The 19,576-nt window shown below is 31.7% G+C and overlaps 1 protein-coding gene across 1 annotated transcript in view; it reads left to right on the top strand.

Annotated features, from left to right (window-relative positions):
- Window positions 1-7,327: 7,327 nt before the first annotated feature.
- Window positions 7,328-19,576, top strand: part of Cht5 (chitinase) — a 32,919-nt gene continuing 20,670 nt past the window's right edge. The window contains exon 1 of the mRNA XM_073077270.1: window positions 7,328-7,417. The gene's annotated coding sequence lies outside the window, so the exon portion shown is untranslated. The remainder of the gene's footprint in view (window positions 7,418-19,576) is intronic.

The raw sequence follows: 19,576 nt of genomic DNA, 5'->3' as shown, positions 1-19,576 counted from the left end.
ATTTGTTTTCAACTAGGGATTGTTAGGGGGTAAGCTTATCTGGGGTTGATTGACAACCATGGGCGGCGAAGCCATTTCAGGTAAATCGCATGTTTATGTGCTCTATATTTTCCAGAAATAAAGCTTTAGAAAAAAATCTCAGAGCAATATATTGACGACTTCTCTGATGGTGCAAATATTACGGAAAATGTTGATTTACCAAAAAGCTGGTTTGTATGTTTATTGGCTTGTATTTTTATTACAACAGATACAATCAGATAATATCGGATCGTTTATAAGTGTCGCAAAGAAATTTAATTCCCTCTCCGCATAATAAACCGGTTTTAAACGTTCGTTGACATGATTGTAACAGTGTCATTGTTAAATTACATTGCAGTTATTTGTGCTTTAATTAATTATTTATTTATCGTTGTCGTCAACCATAGATTAGTAAAGATTACTCACTCCTAACAAGAAAATGAACCCAGTTTTGAGAATTGAAATAGTTGCGTAAAAAAGTTTTGCCACGTCTCCGTGCTAAAATGTCCCTAATATATTTGAAATAATTATTTAATTATTACTTAAATTACGCAGTATTAGTTATTTATTCGTAAATTCGTTTTTATTTGTCAAGAATTCAAAAAAATAACTTACTAAAATAAGCCGTTTGTGGCTTCATTCAATTTCAAGGCGGCGAAGTATCTTTACTAATCTATGTCGTCAACCTATTAACCTACACCTATACCATCACCTTACTGCTGGATATGGATCTTCTCTTAAAATTGGACGTAGTCATGCAAAATAGATCCAACCACAAAAAGTAGCTTTTGTGAAAATAGGTGTTTTAGTAAAAGTTAAATTGCTTAATTTATGGCTGGTATCACTAATATCTGTATATTTCAAAAGATAAAATGTACCATGCAGCTTGAATATTTATTGCATATACGAAAGTTGATGTGGAGATGCCAATTGTGATAGAAACTAAAAAAATGGTTTTTGTGGGTTGGATCCATTTTGAATAACTACGTCCAATTATGGGTAAGGCCAGGGTAAACCACACTGGCCAAGTGCGACTGGGTAGACTTATTCCATTTTGAGATTTTTTTGAAAAAAGTTAGGCGTGTAGGTTTACGATTTTGTTCACCATTCATTATAATACGTGCATATCTTTGAAAAATCACAGCTGCGTCTGGGATTTGAACTTCGCCTCCGTGAATGAGTGGTCGAGTTTCTTAACCACTAGGCTATCTCTGTTTTTAACTTAATTTGTTTTTTTTTGAGTTACCTATTTTTTTGTTTTAATCTTGTATAATTAAAGTATAACTGACTAATGTATTACTTAAACAACAAAAAAATGATAAAATAAATAATAAAACCGTGTTAAAAATAAAGTAGGAACACGAAAGCAAATAGTTTCATATACATAACAACATAGAAATTGTCATTAATCAGACATAGAAAATATAAAAAGGAAAGTAGGCAAGAAATAGTGGTCTAGCTTGTCAGAAAGTTTTATGCTAATTAATAAACAAGAGGCTGTATAGTTTTATGACAAAATTTAATGGTTTGTGGCTAAACATTATAGTTTTGAAAGGTAGAACTGGTATGGTTCGGCTGGTGATGTACCATCGAAACACCTTATTATTATTTTTTTTGTTGACGAGGAGGAAACCTTCAAAAGGTACCCGACGCCGTGGGAGCTACGACGGGTTATGTGGGACTTTTACCGCACTAAAACCTCCCCCGTGACCGTCCTCAGCGTTGAGTAGAGGACTCCGGGATCTCCAAAGGAACGCAACCGGAGTCCTCACGATCGAAACACCTAGCGTAAAGCAGACTTTTTATTTTGTTGGATGGGTGTGAGTGACACTGACGTACAAATTAAGCTATCTTGGTCGTCAGAAGTGGTAACGCAACTGTGGTAGACTTCAGAAGCCCTGTTCTATATGGACTGGTTACAGGTCTATAAAGATATCAAAAATATATAGATACTGATAGTCTAATCGTTAAGAAACTCGGCCCCTAGTTCGAGGTATCCGAGGTTCAAATCCCAGGCACCTCTGAATTTTCAAAGTTATGTGCGTATTAGACTTATCACTTGCAGCGGTGAAGGAAAACATCGTGAACTATTTTCTAGTGCTCCCCCGTTCCCAAACTTAACAATTTCAATTTTTGATTTAAACAGGATAGGAATCAGAATGAAACATTTTCAACAGGATAGGAATCAGAATGAAACAATCAATTTGTACGTAGGTTTTGATTTTAGTTTAAAACATTGGTAAAAAACACAAATGACCAACCTCATCCTAAAGCGCTACTACAGATATATTTTCTCTAGGCCCTTAACTGTCCCTGCCGACCTCTAACGCCCTTAAGGGCTATATCACCCACTTTGAGAAACACTGTCTTAAACTCTCGTGAACCTACACATTTGTTCTGCAACTTATATCGCGTATAAACAGTCATAATGATACATCATGTATAAGGTGACATTTATTAAACTTTGATGGAGTGTAACCAAGCATTGAAGCTTCGAAGAGGTTTTTGACCCTTTTGGACCCTTTGGCATAATTTTTAAATTTTATAAATCATTTTTTAATTTACAATTTTTTTTCAAATTCAAATAAAATATTTTATATTACATCACATTGTCTCACGAGAGATCGAACCTGGAAGTTACGAATCAGACCTTTGAACTGAGCACTGTGCTTTGCTGAACAGAATATAGACATAGAATCCACAAAATAATTATAAGATTGGGTTTTGGGGATTGGGGACAAGTACCAGAATTACTGCATGGTTCACACATAGATTATTAAAGATTACTCACTCCTAACAAGAAAGTGTACCCAGTTTTGAGAATTGAAATAGTTGCGTAAAAAAGTTTTGCCACGTCTCCGTGCTAAAATGTCTCCAAAATATTTGAAATAATTATTTATTTATTACGAAAATTACGCAATATTAGTTATTTATTCGTAAATTTTCTCTAAAAATGATTTTATTTGTCAATAATTCAAAAAAAGAACTTACTATAATAAGCCATTTGCGGCTTCATTCAATTTCAAGGCGGCGAAGTATCTTTACTAATCTATGGATTCACATAGAATATTCATATAAATAGGTTCATATAGAAGTAGTAAATGAGCAGGCATTCCACCTGATGATCAGTGGCTACTGAAGCTTATGGACATCTGTAATCAACACTAGACAAGATAAGAGTCCTACCGGATCGGATAAGTCAGTAGGTTTAAAGATGGTAAAACACTTTGTGGTTCGACTCCGGCGGCACCACCGCCCCATCTATTTCTACCTAATAACAGCAGTGTTAAGCGCTGTGTTATGGTTTGAAGGGTGTGGTAAGGGAGACATACTTTTCCGAGGCGTTCCAGCTTAGTCCTCAAGGGTAGCATCTGTGGCCGACCTCAAATAGGAATGTAATCTTATCTGGGGTTGATTACAGATGTCCATGGGCGGCAGTAACCACTTACCATCGGGTGGATTGCATGCCCGTCTAATACTCCTATATTATAAAAAGTATGTCTCCCTTACCACACTGAGCTGTGGAATCGCGGCTAAAACGTTATCTTATTCTATGCGTTACCGCTAATGTTTTGTTCGAACCATATTGTAGACAGAACTCATTAGCTTATGAGGTGGTATTCCGTAGAGTAACGCATTTGTGGCGGATTTTATGAAGAAATGCTATTTTATTTGGTGTTGGTTAGGAAGTATATATTAGACAATTAAATGATGGCAGATCAGACAGACAGATTTACGATGGTAAAAATTGTAGAGTTTCTTACATATTTGACAAAGTTTTGGTAAAACTATGAGCTCAAATGATCGAAATCGGTCTGTGCTCTGTGAGATGTCTACAAGATAATTGTCAATATCTAAGCTTATTAGTACAATACAAATACATATATGTATAAAAGTCAATTTTATGTCTGTCTTGTGTATGTGTTTACATATGTTTGTCCTTCTTTTTCTTTTTTGATGTAAAATCGAAATTGTTCGAAAATACTTTTATGGAGTAGCAGCCTATTTGAGACTATGTTGTTTTAGTTAATATTATATTATTTTTTCCCTAAAGTATTAAAAGAAATAACAGGTGATAAATTCTGCCAAATGTAAATCTGTTTCATAGATAGATAGATAGATAAATAGATAGATAGATAGATAGATAGATAGATAGATAGATAGATAGATAGATTATTTATTTCAAGAACTTAAGCAACAACAACACATAGGGACAATGTTGCGCTGCTGTGTTCTGCTTTTAAGTATGTGGTAAAGGAGACATTTACACGAGGTGTTTCAAATTAGTCCTTAGGACAATGGATTTATGGCTGACCTCTGGTAGAATTGCTGTGTGAAGTTTATTTATATATGTTCATAGACGGGAGTTGCCTTTTACCATCTGGTGAAATGCATTTTTATTTGGTACTTCTATTAAAGTTATAAAAGTTTAAAGATAAAGACAATTTATTTGCTTTGAACAGTGAGAAAAGATGTTACATACAATATTAATAGTCTCTTATTCAGCCTTCCATAAGCTTGCAAATTGAATTAAATTAAATCAAATCAGATTATATTAAATTAAATTGAACCAAATTAAATTAAACTACACTACCTAAATTAAATTAATTAAAGTTCTAGTCGTCCTATTAATTAAAGTAGTCCTGGAAAGTACACAACAGTATAAACACGTGTGTAAAGCCGCGGGTAAACGCTCGTACTGAATAAGATTTGAATGATAATGAGTTGTTTGTAATGTCGCGAAGAAATTAAAATCTCCCCACACATACAGGTTTCCGGACCGTTGGTCGACCCCAACCGATCTCATTGTTTGACGCGGTGCACTTTTCGGGATTGTTACTCGCTCACTGTCATTGATCAGCGATCTGTATACAGAGTGGCGTTAAATGTAAACGAAATAGTATTTTATTTCGCAATTTGGTATATTTTTTACAGAAATTATTTTTGTTTTGTGATTACGAATTGAACACCGAGTAGTAAAAATTTTAATTCAATGTACATTTTGTAATGTTTTCATTTTATTTAAAGCCCGTGAATTGCTACCAAATAAAAAAAAAACAATTTATTAACAAAAAAGAAATAGGTATGAAATGGTTTTGATTTTGTCTATTTAGGTATATACCTATACATTTTCGTGAGTATAAACTTTATAGAAATTATCTCTAGTAATATTTTATATACAGGAGACGAGAAAAGTCACAGCGATTCTTTTTCACAAGAAGTGAATAAAGCTGGTACCTACGTGACATAATATATACAATATACATCTTCGTATCTCTATCAAACAAAAGGTAGTGATATCTTCTACTTATCATTGTTATAAATGAACAGGAAAATAAAATAATTAAATGGTAAAACGTTTGTGGAATAACAAAATATGTCTACATATCTATATTAGTTATGCCGTTGAAAAGCAGGCACGCGCCGGTATTTACCTAATTAAGCCACAAATCATCTAAAAGCTAGAATATTCTGAGCAAAAATGTATTTGCAATAGTTATGCATACAAAACATCGCAAAGATATGATAGAAATGATGCGGGTACTTATGTAATGCCGCTAAATGTGTTACTATTGAAAAACTCGAGATAACATCAATCAAAGCGGTAATTAGTTAGCCATGAAATAGTTTGAGTAAAAATTTACGTTTTCTAATAAGGATTTATGTATTTTTGTATAGAATTTACATACCTAATGCTGAGTAATCAATGTAACTCATAGACATTTCTAAATAATGAGTGCTTAAAGATAACGCAGACGGACTTTTTGATAGCAGTAGTTAGTCAATATCATATATGGACATTTTCAAAACCGGACAGTCATCAGTGCATCGTCAATATTGAAGAAAATATGTAAAAAACATTATTATATTGAAAATTGAAAAAAAAATTATACTTTTTATTTAGTTTATCTCAAACTTTAAAACAATTCTTCTTTTGGCTTCTCCGTATTCGAGTTTGAATATGTCTATATTAGATATAACTGGTAGTAAATATTTTGGTAGTGGCGAGCAAGATGTTCCCTTAAGGTTTCACAAAATATTTTCTACACAAGCTTTTAAAGTAAGCTATTATTGGCAGGGAGGTACTCTGGAGGAAAATCGTTCCACATTTTACACGTACAAAGCAATACGTGTAAAAGAATTCATGACTGCCACGAATCCATTTAATATTGATGGAACCATGATACCACAAGGATACACGGATAAATTTAGAAAGAAAGATGATTTATTTAGTAATGTTATGTTATTAGTCGATTAGATTTAGTAATGTTATGACATTAGTAACAGATAAATAAATATGGTAAATGTTTTATTTTAACAGCTTTATTGTAGAAAAAAATCGTATTCAACACACGTTTATAGTTTTAGATTTTAATATAACAGAATCACTACAAGTGAAAATAAATTAATAACATATAACAACCGTTTCTCAAATGTATGTAACTTCAGACAATTCAATTTTTACATCAGTATATTTTTATATATAGACATTTCCATAGTTTTATTTTTCCTTTTAAATTGAATCATAAGTTTTATTTTTCCTTTTTTATTGTTTCTCTGTGGGAGTGGTGTTGACTTCAATATCGGGTTGATTAGTGTGTTGCAGAACCACAAATGTATACGACCAGCATAAATTTACGCTATTTTGCTTGTAATTTTGCATATCATGATGCATGCAAAAGTTGTCTAAGTTGTGTGTTTGCTCGATCCGCTTGTGAACAATAAAGAACACAAGCTTGTGTAACATCTTACAGGGGACATCTTAGATGTTAACTTAGCGTTATCTTGATCGCCTCTATAGGGTTGCATTTTTCTAGCTCTCCATAGAGACTCTGTTTATATATCGGATATTAGGTTCATTTTATCTGCATAAATAGCTTTTGAATGAAAAATATTTTTGTTTCCGTACAAGTTCTAGTATACAAACAAAAATATTTTTCATCCTAATTCTTTCCAAATTTTTATTGTATTTAAATAGCAACACAAATTTCAAACGTAGTAACCCAATCATTTTATCTATTATTTGCGTGAAGAATTCCATTATATCTATTAAAATAAAATGATTACATAGTCATGTAAATGTTATATTGATAGACTTATTCCAAACAGAGTACGTGTTCTTACCATGAAAAAAATACATAAGAATTTGTCACACATTTTTTTAATTGAGATAATTTCTATTAAGACAATAAGTCAACACAATTATATCTGATATTGTACAATTATTTTGCTGTCAATACAACCATACTCCTATATTGCTGTGACAAAGATACCGATAAGAGGTAACGGAAGCGTTTCAGTTTGTGAATTGAGCGCACCCTATGCACAGTGCGCACGCGCATAAAACCGCGCGCCGCCGACGATCCAGCGCAAACGCACGCACGGCGCCGCGGAACACGTAAGTATTGCTGCAATATTTAAAAACACGCGATTTTATTCAAATATACAATACATATATACCGCGGGGCTGCGATCTGGCTCATTTATTTTATTTATAATTTTAGTTTTTTTTTTTTTAATTTAGTTTAAGTTCTTTAATTACCTTAACGATAAATATTTTATTCGTAAAAAATATACTATGATATTGATCGAAATTTATTGATATATTGTAAATATAAGAGCAATATTGACTGCAATTTATTGATAATATTAGTGTCGAACGATTTTTCATAAAAAGTGAATTGGTGTTGCACACGTAAGTACGAATTTTTATTGTGTGTGTAAAAACATAAATAATATGATATATAACTGTTATATTTTTTGTAATTTATAAAATAAATATTACATAACTAAGACATAGGCAGTAGATTGAAAATACAATAATTATTAAAAACTTAGTAAACAATCGACATTAAATATTAAAGTGATTAAATCAGGATTCCAAAATTAGGAAAAATAAAATAGTTATATTTTTTAAATCACTATCACGTGGACTATTAATATTTTAATTTTAATGCTTTTAAAGAAAATTCAAAATCGAACGAAAACGAGTGATGTTTTTGTGCATGAGTTCATTTAAAATAATTACACAAAATCATTTTTGCCAGAAATATCAGGTATGAACATAAAATATTACAAAATTAGAGCTATCCATACCAAAATTCTGGACACAAAACATTTACATGATTTCAATTTTAAATCTTGGACCCTTAATTAGAATTAAAAACAATACATTCATTTAAAATATTCAATGTTATTTCCAAAACCAAATATCCTCGTGTAAAGTTAAATAAAGGCTTACAGTAATTTTATTAACATTCATAGTTTACAAATTATTACTTTTTATAATCAACCCAGTAACTGTATAAAAAGTCCTGTGATGGTGTGTTACCATTGTTTTACAACGGTAACAGCCTTCAGTAATAACAATTGTGTGTGTTCGGATTAATCATAGTTACATGATTCACATTTATATAGTTACAATATATTTCTTTTAGGTCATCGAGGAAAATTTGACAAAAACATTCTGAATAAGATTCACTCGGACGGAATGAATAATATGTGTTTTATTAGTAAACTAGTTTTTCCCGCGGCTTTGCCCGCGTTTGAAAGAAAATAGTATAACATACTAACATACAACTGAAAATTCGTACCTTCAACTTTGCTAAAGATCACCACTTGATCAAATGCAAAGTTTACGATTCAATCCTTACTAATATCGATTAAAATAATCGATGTTTTGGGTCCAAAAGATCGATTCTCCGGTTAATCGATCTTAGATCGCCATCCCTAGTTCTCATGGGATTTCCGGGATAAAAACTATCCTATGTCCTTTCTCGGGTCTCAGACTATCTTTGTACAAAATTTCATTAAAATCGGTTCAGTGGTTTGGGCGTGAAGAAGAGACAACCAGACAGACAGACAGAGTTACTTTCGGATTTATAATATTAGTAAGGATAAGGATTCATAAATACCCCGTTGTGTTTGGTCTGTAGCCGAATTAATAAGTTCCGTCGATTAAGTTCATTAATTACTATGAGACAATATTAATCGTGATTTACTTTATTAAGAAGTCTCTGATATCTGTTTGTTTATTTATTTTGAGGTAACACACTTTTTTCTACCTAATAATAATAGTATTAAACCCCGCTGAATTTTAGTCTCAAGGTAGGTAAGGGAGAGATTACCCGATGTATTCTAACTTAGTCATCAGGGATAGGAACGCATCTGTAGTTACAGATGTCCATAGGGACAATATCATTTATCATAATCTTACGAGTATATATAAAATTCTCGTGTCACAATGTTAGTTACCGTACCCCTCCGAAACAGCTTTACCGATTTTCATCAAATTTTATATGCATATTCAGTAGGTCTGAGAATCGGCTACTATCTATTTTTCATACCCTATGTGATAAGGGTTGTTCACCCTTAACATTTTTTATTTATATAGCAACCCAACGTTGCCAGGTCAGCTAGTATTATATGGGAATTAAATGTTCGTTTGATTCTTATCTAAAGATTAAAAGAAAAACATAGATATATTGTAAATGTCATATTAAAATCATGGTTACGTTTTATATGTTCACATTCACAGTATGATTTAATAAATCGTATTTTTAATTGCAATAAGCTCTCGAACTAAGCTTTCAGTTGATAGTACATCAATTAAAATACTCGTAGTTTCATAGAATGTTCTTATTAATATATTTCATCTCCACAACGTCTGACTTACCTTGATAATGAAAATCGATACGTACTGGGTATTTCGTATTAATGCGAGCTATCTGATATTAATTACTCAGGCACTAATATAGGCACGAGAATTTTGATAACTAAATCGTGTGCCCTCATTTCTAATTAATATTTAAAGTTCTCGGAGACAATTTATGTTCTGTAGCACGTGTTTATTAGATTTTTGATCTTAAGTTATCTCTACCAAATCTATTTTATTATTTTGATATTATGATGATCAGTATTAATTTCTATTTTTTTCTCGCGCAGAATATTTTATAGATCTCTGTTTTATAGTAGGCGTGTATTTATCGAATTAGAAATTATACATCTCTAAAGTTGATAAGAATAAATAGAGATGATGACTATGAGACAGATGATTCTGTAAACAACAATAAGCTAGAAACTATAAGAATCATAAAAAAGGAAGATTAATAGTTACTAGTATTCGCCTGATGGTCGAAGTTCGAACATAAGAAAAACATGAAGATGCATGTATACAAATATTTTTAATGTTAACACTACACCTCGTTTTTAGCTACTAATTTAAAAGAAAATCTGTTGACAAAGAAAAAACTAAAATACCTTTCCTTATTTATATTTAATAATATACTTAGTTTACATATGTAGGGAAATTGGAGAAAAAATGGAGTAAACTTTTTTCTAACATGAATGTGTTCAATATTTCTCTGTTCATCACAAAAGTTGCTTCTTAAAAATGGTTTATAATCTAATGATAGCCTCTAAACTCTATCGGTCTATTTGCATTTCTTGTTTTAATTTATTCTTATGAATTTTAATTAGGTAAGCATATATTTATAGGTGCGAATGACATTAAATTTGGTGGTTGTAACATTTTTAAACTAATATTTAAGTAGGAAATGAAAATCATGTATAAATGAATGTGTGAATGATAGTCGGATTGTAAAAAATATGTTAGAAGAAAGAAAATATTGCTTAGATATTTGGTACCTTTTTTGTTTTAAGCTTTTTTCTTTTAAGCTTTTCAACAATATCGTCATAGATAAATGTCCCACCGCTAGGCATGCGTCTTCTCTCGGATTTTAGTTCAGTTTCCATCGCGCTAGTCGGATTGTAAAAATCACAAAGTTGAACTAATTAATGAGATTTTATTTCATAGGGTTCTAAGGAGCACAAGTTTTTTCTAGTGATTAATTTCCAATACGCATATCTCATCCAAATTGAGAATTTTTACCATTTCTCACTTAGGTCAGCTTACAAAATGTCATAAGTTAATGATAGCCAAAAATCCGCAGTCATTAACGTGACATCGACGAAAGAGTCGCATGTCACGCGACAGATCACGCAAATGTCACGATTTGTCTTTGTTCTTGACTTATTCTTTTGATTTTGTCGCGTGTTCGAATTTAAGATTGATGGAAATTGTTAATTTATTTGGATAAACGTGTTCCTATTTTGAATATGATACTAAAAAAGGAAAAAATATGTTTACTTTGAGAATGTTTATTTTGGCAATTATTCAATAATAAATAATTTTATTTCGGCTGCAGCAAAGTACTGTATAAAAATATATTTTAATGAAATTATATTAAATTATACGATTATTAGTAGTTAGTACAAAACGATCAAGTTCTAGTTCCAAGACAAATATCTTTTTTTGTGAATTAATCTAAATCGACCTGACATTTTATTTTAATATATTGTTTTGTAAGTTACATTTTAATGTGACCTTTTCCTCGTGACGTCATACCATTTGTCGTAGACATAAAAATGCATTTGTTTGTTGTCCTGACCGCACACTTACTGCATTTATAACTCAAGATCAATGACCTATGCCAGTCATCTGATTGAAAACTAATTTAAAGTTCTATAACGGAGTTATGAAACTTTACCTAAAGTAGATTGTTAATTAACCAACTTAAAATGAAGAGTATTATAATTCTGATCTTGTTTAAGAAGTTATTAAATTTTAGGTGTATCGTGTTATACCTAAGTTTTATACGCAAATTAATTTAAACTGAAAATGATTGCTAATAACTTAAATATTTAAGTATGCAAACGAAATATCTTAAAAAATTCTAATAGAAAATATTATTTTAAAATATAAAAACAAACGGTTCCTTTTAGGGAAACAATAGAAGCAATAGATAGTTTTTGCTGATAATATAGTAACGTGCATAATTATTAGATTTTAGACCTCATTTGGTACTTTTAACACGCCATCAATCTATTCCTGTCCATTCCTGTTGGGCATGGGTCTCTTAAGAGAGAGAGAGGTTTAAGCCATAGTCCACCGCGCTGGCTAAGTATGAATTGGTAGACTTCACATGCAATGTTCTAATATTTCTTTCTAAGAACTCAAGTGTGTTTGTGTGTGTTTCCTTACGATGTTTTCCTTCACCGTTATAACAAGTGATAATTAATTTCTTAAACAATCTATCAACACGCATACGTTTAATTAGAAATGAATATCTAATCATAGTTTACATGCTATCATTACTTTTCAAATGAATTTCCAGACGTCAGCACTTTCTTTAAATCAATAAAATCCAAAAAAATGTACAGTCCCCTCGTAAATTAAGCTGACCTTTCTTAAAAATCAAACATTTCGATCGTGATGAGACTGTCAACAAGATTTCACTTTCGGGCGGTGACCTTAGCTGACAGGATAACGACACCTATCGGTGAACTCATCGGGCTATTAGTATTCTAGTGAGTCTCACTGCAACGCGGCAAAACTCATTGACAGTCGCAATGAGTCTCGCACACGCGGAATTACGTTCAGTGTTTCTAACTGACCGGTTATTCTTTGGTATGGATGTCTTGATGAACAGTTTTAATAACGTAAATGTTTGAGGAATTTAATTGTCATTTGTTTTGGTTAAGGAAAACGTTATGAGGGAAGTGACGTGGCTGAATACTTATGTGATGTCTACTATGTCCGCTGATTGACCATCTTAGACTTTATGAATAGCAACGTATCTATGATTGGCTTCAGGTAGACCTCATGATCTTAATGGAGTTGGTTACAAATGTGACACTGCCGCTAAAAATGCTGACACTGACTCCATATTCCTTTGTTACCTCAATGTTATAAAGAAAAACTTTAACTTGGCTAGTAGCATAATTAATTATACCTTTAGGCCGACTAAAGAAATGACTTCTTTTAGCCATAAACCATAAATACAGCAATGATATTTTAAAGATGTGATTGTGATACAGCAGACTAAATCAAAGTAATATAAATATGCGAAGATAAAATAATTCAGAAACTTTTTATTTTTTGTCGGTGTTTGGTAACGAAGTCCTTTACTAATAAAAGTTTTGGAAATGGATTGTTTCTATATAAAAAAGGACAATGTTTATAACAAGCAAGTTATTATTATTATTTATTATTAGATTATGGTCGAATTTCGACCATTAGGCGAAAATTACTTGTTCATTCATCGAGTAATACGAATACTGTACGATATTTCTATATTTAAGCAAATAAGATTCGTGGATAATAAGATTCGTGTCTTCAATTCTGTTTTCGATTAGTTTTAGCCACAAAAGATACATTGAGATTCTGTTAATTCGAATACCTAAATGCTAACCATAAAGTTTCAAAAGTTCAGTGGGACTGATGCAGATCCGTTAGATGTCACGTTCAAACATTTAAGACTTGAATTCAATGAATTGAATAAAATATACGAAGGTTTTTGAAGGTGGTAGAACCCTTTGTGGTTTGAGTCCGGCGGCACCACCGCCACACCTATTTCTGCCTCATGGGTGTGGTAAGGGAGAGATACTTTCCGAGGCGTTCCAGCTTAGTCTTCAAAGGTAGCGGTGCATCTGTGGCCGACCTTGGGTAGAAATATCTCATCCTATCTGAGGTTCATTACAGATTTCCATGGGCGGCAGTAGCCACTTACCATACCTTACCTACTATATCTTAATTTGACGCGCTTGAGCATTTTTTTATAATATAGGAATAGCAGATGAGCATGCAGTCCACCTGATGGTAAGTGGCTACTGTCGCCCATGGACATCTGTAATGAACCACAGATAGGATTAGATATTCCTACTTGAGGTTGACGATGCGCCGCTACCCCTGAAGACTAAGCCGGAGCATATCTACTATCCAGTCATCGACTTTTTTACCAATCTGACGGGGGAGCCCGTTTGAAAACCCCGTTATATAGAAAGCTCATATTATTATATAGTTTATGATACTCTAGAGGATTTAAGGTATCTTCCATATCTTAATCTGCCGCGCTCGATTCACTCGCGAAAGCCCCTCTTGGGCTCCCCTACAATAACAACAAGTGCAAAAAGTTATAAACTTTAAAAAGTTATAAAGTTATAAATTATTTAAAATTTAGATATAAGAATATAAGGCGATATATTCCTAGTCTTCCAAGTTTTAAGCGATCTCACAGGAAACATGAAAGAAAATACATAGGTAATATTTAATGTAAGTCACGTTTGAGACCAAATAAATTATTCATCATTAATGTGGTTTAAATAAAGAGAATCAGATTATAAATATTTACACAATATATTAAAATAAATGGATTCAGATTCGCAGATGTCTAACCGGTATTTGAATTGCCATAAAAATGCGTAAAAAGCGGCTTCTTAAAGCTTTCTCTGTATATCTAAATATATATAACTCAAAGGTGACTGACTGACATAGTGATCTATCAACGCACAGCCCAAACCACTGGTAGGATCGGGCTGAAATTTGGCATGCAGGTAGATGTTATGACGTAGACATCCGCTAAGAAAGGATTTTGATCAATTCTACCCCCAAGGGGATAAAATAAGGGATAAAAATATTACTTCGTAACGCGAGCGAAGCCGCGGGTAAAAGCTCGTCTTGCATATACCAAAATACTCTTAAACAGGTAGGTATTTGTGAATCACTTGTTACTGACTTAATGTTATGCTTTGTGATTCACTAGACATTTATTTCTGTTTTATAGCTACAGTTATAAAGCTATGTTCTAATTATGTAGTTTTAAGTCTAGTAGTCCAGATCCAATTAAAGTGTTCTGATTTCAAGGCACGGTTTAGTTGTAAGGTAATTCAAATCAAGTTCAGGTCTTATAGATTTATTTGAATGATCAGTGATGTTAAAATATTAGGTAAAATACATTGTTTTTTTGTGGATCCTACAATACTCTATTATTCCTATTATTGTTCCAATCACATGTAGAGAGGCTCGACATCTCTATTTTGTATAATATCGAAGTAGGAAGCAACTCTGCAGTCCTTATTGTAATATTGTGGCCACCACCACTCGTGGATATCTGTAAATAATTCTATAAGGTACATAGGTACGCTCTGAAGCCGCTAACAGAAGCGTTACCAATCCTGTGGAAGGTCGCCTAATATGTCACTCAGCCGATTATTAATACACCAATATTCTCTCCTGTTGTGTCTATTCATAGATTAGTAAAGATACTTCGCCGCCTTGAAATTGAATGAAGCCACAAACGGCTTATTTTAGTAAGTTCTTTTTTTGAATTCTTGACAAATAAAAACATTTTAGAGAAAATTTACGAATAAATAACTAATACTGCGTAATTTACGTAATAAATAAATAATTATTTCAAATATTTTAGGGACATATTAGCACGGAGACGTGGCAAAACTTTTTTACGCAACTATTTCAATTCTCAAAACTGGGTACATTTTCTTGTTAGGAGTGAGTAATCTTTAGTAATTTATGTGTCTATTGCGGTCTTCTTGTAATTGTCTACAATTCTCCGGATATACCTACTTTACATTTTACATTATGGGGCGATAGCATGTGCCTACAGCAATCAACCATATTCTTACAGCTACGAAATAAAGTTTAATTACACAGCAAACAAAATAAATATTGCGTGGAGGTACAATCGTAATTAAAATTGGAATAATGGGAGCGTAAACTCTTCTTAATTATTGATGTCTGAAAATTAAAACCGAAATGGCGACCAACTTTATAATAGGATGCAATTAAGGCAACGCCAATCAAATTTGGGTACCCACTTTCAACCCAATGTCATTAATGACGTCATGCGTATCGACTGTTATTGATAGTGAATTATATTGAGTCAGTTATGCGATCCCGGTAATATCTTCACCTAATTTGGTTTAGCTTTATACATACTTTCTAATTAGAACCATGGATTTATTAAAAGCAGTGATAGCCTAGTGGTTAAGAAACTCTGCTTCTCGATCGACGGGTCCGAGATTCAAATCCCAAGCAATTCAAATTTTTCAAAGTTATGTGCATATTAAAAATTAATTATCACTTGCTAAACGGTGAAGGAAAACATCGTGAGGAAACCTGCATACCTGAGAGATTTGTAAAATTCTCAAAGATATGTGAAGTCTACCAATACGTACTTGGCCAGCGCGGTGGACTATGGCCAAATCCTTCTCATTATGATTTATTAATATTGCCGTCATATACTCGTATTTCTGTCTAATAATAGCAGTTATCAAGCACTGCAATGTTCTTATTTGAAGGGTATGATAAGACTATGAGACGACGCATTCTAACTTTATCAGTTATCAGGAATAGTTATGCACCTGTGGCTAACCGTATCTAGGACTTCTATTTAAGATATTATTTAAAATAATATATAGGAAATACAAATGTCTGTAATGATCACAAACGACAAATACTGTCCATTTGTCAATTATTGACCACGTGCTCTTAAGTCGACTGCTTGCTCGTTTGCTATTTTTATATTATAAAAAGAACGCAACCGTGGCTGACCTTAGGTTGGATCTCAATCCTATCTGCGACAGATTTCCATTGGTGTTAGGAATCTTTTATCATCAGGACTGCATGCTCAGTGTAATTTATGTCCATCAGCACAATAACCTGTTATTGAGTAAAATCTGCCTCTTTAAGTTACAAGCTCCTGAGCTTGTAGTTTAAAGAGGTACATTTTACTGCCAATGATAGCAATTCAATAGCAACTCAAATTAATTCACTGTGAAATTTGGGTTAAATAAAAACAGCTCGGTGGCTTCTTTATCCAAAAATGTATCGTGAAAGTTGCGCAAAACAAACATTTCTTGTTCATTTTGTTTATAAAAAACAGTTTCTAATACTTGAGAAATAAATTAAAACTGTCACAATTCGTTTTTATGGCATATTTCGGATGAAACTTAAGTGAACTAAATAGAAATCTTCTGTTATGGTAATTATGTGTTGCTTAGTATTAACAGTAAATTGATTTGTTAAAATGGAAACACTATTTTTATTTTGTAGAAACTGTTGTTTATTTATATATAAAAAGACAAATCTATTTTTACTTTGTATGTTATTGTAGTGGCTAAGGTAAGTGACTTGTAATTATTAAATATGTATTATTACTTGTAATTAATAAACTGTTATTTTACTTGACTTTTTATAAAAGTAAAGATTTACTTTTATTAGATAATAATGATTAAGTTATCATTACCGTATTTATTTATATTATCTTTATCTATATTATGTACATTTACACTGCACTGTACGAGTATTTATATTATTTACATCATATTATCTGTATAATTACAATATGACTGGGGTTGTTTTTATTTTTTTACGATGTGTCTTTTCTCAAGTAAGAAAATAATAATACATTTTCAAAAGCCAAAAAGAATCAAAATTATGAAAATTTATTGTCATAATATTTCCACGCAAATAACCTTGAAAAATCAAAAGTACATGCCCATGATTCAAATCTTGAATAAATATTTAATATCTACTTCTTTTCACTTTTATTACTACATCGCTTCCTTAGCGATAATGTATCCCATGTTTCTTCTGAGAATCAACATTTTTTTAAATATTTTAGCATTATCATACTACACAATAAAATATACTTGTATTTAGCTTCTTATCACACATTACAAAATAACTGAAAATAAAAATTATATAACTGTAAAAAAAAAGATATAACTCATGTTAAAAAAGTTATAACTCATGTCATACATCGGAACCGGAAACGCAATGCGTTATTGTTAGGCAATACGCAGTAACTTGAATTTGTTCTACTGACCGTTACTGAATAATTTCCTTTTCCTATTTATGTAGAGCATTCTCTACATTACGTTTGTTATATTTAACCACTGATCGATATTCGACCATAATCATATATTTCTTTATTGATAACAAAATTTATCATTAACTGCACCGTTTCTGATGTTAATTTTAAGTTATGATATATAAAAGATAACATAAATAGGTATAGATATATTCAAAGTAAAGTTAAATCATCTTATGTAGAGTAAGGGGTTGATTATAAAATTTGGCTTGCCTCAATATTTATTTCGCGAGGCTTACTCTCTTTCTTTTTTAGTTAAAAAGTAAACATTATAATGAAAACCATCGTAGGAAAATGTTTTGACTACATCACTATTGCATGACTTGGTATGAGTACACACTTTTAGCTATATTTTTATCATCGTTTCCTATTAACATGTATAAAACCCAGAAAAGATGTTCAGATAACAGCTTCCCAAGGATTGCCAGCCATTACAAATGGAACGTCTCTATTTACTATAAACGTCTTCATTAAACATAAATTAATTAATACGGATAACAAGTCGCATTATAACGTGGTTTGCTTATTAATTACAGCATTTCTTAGTTTACATACAGATTTGCATAAACGATTATCTAGTTGTTTTCATTGCAAATACCTATGTGTAGGAAAATCTGTAATGTTTTATCAAGGGTAGATTAGACAATATAGGTGATAGTAGGTTTTTCCCGTTAAGTAATAGTGCCTAAACATTTTTTTATTATTTTGAACTGTTTAAAGCAATTTATGAAGGTTTACAAGTACCTTTACGTATCATTCATTAATTTTCTTGAAAACATATTTTTTGAAAAATTACGTATCATTCATCATCACCTCAACGCCATCTATTGTTGTTTCATATAACTAAGTATTGTTGAAAGTATTAAAATGAATAAAAACAAGTAAAAATAGTGAACATTTGATGGTACGGAAGCCTCCATGTGCGAGTTCGACTCGTACTTCGCGAATTATTTAATATATACAACTATAGTATTATAACACAATGTATTTTGCAGAAATTCTTATCAAATCAATTAAAGATCTATGTAAAATCATTTGATTACCTGTTTATTTTTATTTATAAAATAGATGACGCAAGTCTTGAAAAGAAATGTAAAAAAAAACAAAGAAATAAATATTCTTGAAAAAATGTTATGCCTACACCTGTTTTTGGTTAAATTTCCTGAAACTTTGATCATATTTTTTACGCGGTCATTTTTGTTTCCAATTTCCTGGTGTACATAGAAAAATGCCTTGCGCGATTCAGACGCCATTTGGTAGGGTATAGTGTCAAATATGAATTCCTTATTCTACTTATTAGATAAGTAATCTAAAGTTCAAAAAGGTCAAAAACTCAAAAATAAAATTAACAACACTTAATTCTTTATTTTATAATATTTATGTCAGTAATAAAAATAATGAATTTATTATATTTTGATAAATATTTTTTTAATCAATATTTTAGACGTCATTTTGTTTAAGGGCTTATTACGCTTAAATAATTGGTCCAAAATAATAGGGCGTCAGATATAGTGGATTTAGAATGACGTCACTAAGCCAATCACGCTTTATCATCAGAACCAAATGTGTATTCGAAATTTCAGCTTAATTAGTTGGGATTAACTGGTAGGGATGGTCATTCATTTGGAAAAGATTGATTCTTTAATCGATTTGGATCGAAGTGTGATAAATCGATTCAAAAAAAAAATGATGCCTAAAGTATCGATTCTCCAAACATCGACCTTCGATCTATTTAGGGGCGAAGCTAGCGAAAAACAAGGGCCAAACATGAAATATTTATCCGTCAGCAAGAAATGTCTATAACACATTTGATAATATTCAATCAA

This window comes from Epargyreus clarus, unplaced genomic scaffold (genome assembly GCF_041222505.1).
Source record: "Epargyreus clarus isolate Ecla_fem2 unplaced genomic scaffold, WU_Ecla_fem_2.2 ptg000010l, whole genome shotgun sequence".
Classification (NCBI taxonomy): Eukaryota; Metazoa; Arthropoda; class Insecta; order Lepidoptera; family Hesperiidae; genus Epargyreus; species Epargyreus clarus.
The sequence above is the reverse complement of the archived record's forward strand: the minus strand, read 5'-3'. Positions and strand labels throughout refer to the sequence as shown.